The sequence below is a fragment of the Suricata suricatta genome, chromosome 15 (genome assembly GCF_006229205.1).
Source record: "Suricata suricatta isolate VVHF042 chromosome 15, meerkat_22Aug2017_6uvM2_HiC, whole genome shotgun sequence".
In the NCBI taxonomy this organism is placed as follows: domain Eukaryota; kingdom Metazoa; phylum Chordata; class Mammalia; order Carnivora; family Herpestidae; genus Suricata; species Suricata suricatta.
The window spans coordinates 49,827,697-49,829,139 of record NC_043714.1 but is presented as its reverse complement, the minus strand read 5'-3'; the positions used below and the strand labels follow the sequence as shown (position 1 = coordinate 49,829,139).

The following is a 1,443-nucleotide window of genomic DNA, read 5'->3' as shown; positions in this document are numbered from 1 at the left end:
AGGCCAGAGAAAGCTTTGCACTTTCTACCATGTGAGGTTATGCTGAGAAGTAAGCAATCTGCTACCCACAAAAAGGTCTTCACCAGAACCCAACCGTGCTGGCATCCAGTTGTGGACTGGCAGCCTCCAGAACTCAGAGAAGTAAATTGCTATGGTGTATAAGCCACCCAGTCTGTGGTATTTTGTTATAGCAGCCCAAATGGAAATGAGCTATCAAGTAAGCCATAGAAAGACATGGGGGAAACTTAAATGCATATTTTTAAATGTTTATTTATTTATTTTGAGAGAGAAGGAGAGAGAGAGTGGGGAGTGGCAGAGAGAGAGGGTGAGGAGAGAATCCCAAGCAGGCTCCACACTGTCAGTGCAGAGCCTGACACAGGCCTTGAAATCACGACCTGTAAGATCATAACCTGAGCTGAAATCAAGAGTCAGGCACTCAACTGACTAAGCCACCCAGACACCACTTTAATTGCATATTATTAAGTGAAAGGAGCTAATCTGAAAACACTACATATGATATGATTCCAATATGTGACATTCTAGAAAGAGAAGAACTATGGGACAGTAAAAAGGTCAGTGGTTGTCAGCAATTAGGGAGGAAGGAAGAATAGGTAGGGCACACAGCATTTTTAGGGCAGTGAAACCACTCTGCATAAGATTATAATAGGGGATATATATCATTAAATATTTTTCAAAACCCATTAAACATATCAATAGTGAAGCCTAATATAAACTATGGATTTGGAGGACAATAATGTGTCCATGTAGGTTCATTGATTGTAATAAATGTGCCAGTCTGGTATAGGATTTTGATAGTATGAGAGGCTATGTATATGGGGCATGGGATATGTAGGGAATCTCTGTACCTTACGCTCAATTTTTCTGTGCACCTAAAACTGCTCTGAAGTAATGTCTATTCATATTTGTTTAGTAGCAAACTATAGAAATGATTCCTGAAAGTATATCCTTGCTATTATATTTTTTAAATAAAAAAAACAAACGAGAAAACGTGCTACGCACAAAATAAAAATACCATTTCCCACTGAAAGGAACTAGTTATCCTTGGACAGATGGCTGATTCCAGTTCTTTTTTTTTTTTTTTAATTTATTTTAAAAAATTTTTTTCAATGTTTTATTTATTTTTGATAGAAAGAGAGACACAGCATGAGAGGGGGAGGGGCAGAGAGAGAAGGAGACACAGAACCTGAAGCAGGCTCCAGGCTCTGAGTTAGCTGTCAGCACAGAGCCTGACGCAGGGCTCGAAGCCACGAACGTGGAATCTGACCTGAGCTGAAGCCGGAGGCTTAACAGACTGGGCCACCCAGGCGCCCCAAGATATGCTACTTCTTTTTTTTTTCTGTCCTTGACGGAATGTATTAAATAAGCAAACACCACCAATAAGCAAAACAAGTACTACAATGTAAAAACATTAAAAAAAAAAAA

At 39.4% G+C, this 1,443-nt stretch overlaps 1 pseudogene; it reads right to left on the bottom strand.

The window, feature by feature from the left end:
* Positions 1–886: 886 nt before the first annotated feature.
* Positions 887–969, bottom strand: LOC115279588 (annotated as a pseudogene).
* Positions 970–1,443: the final 474 nt, after the last annotated feature.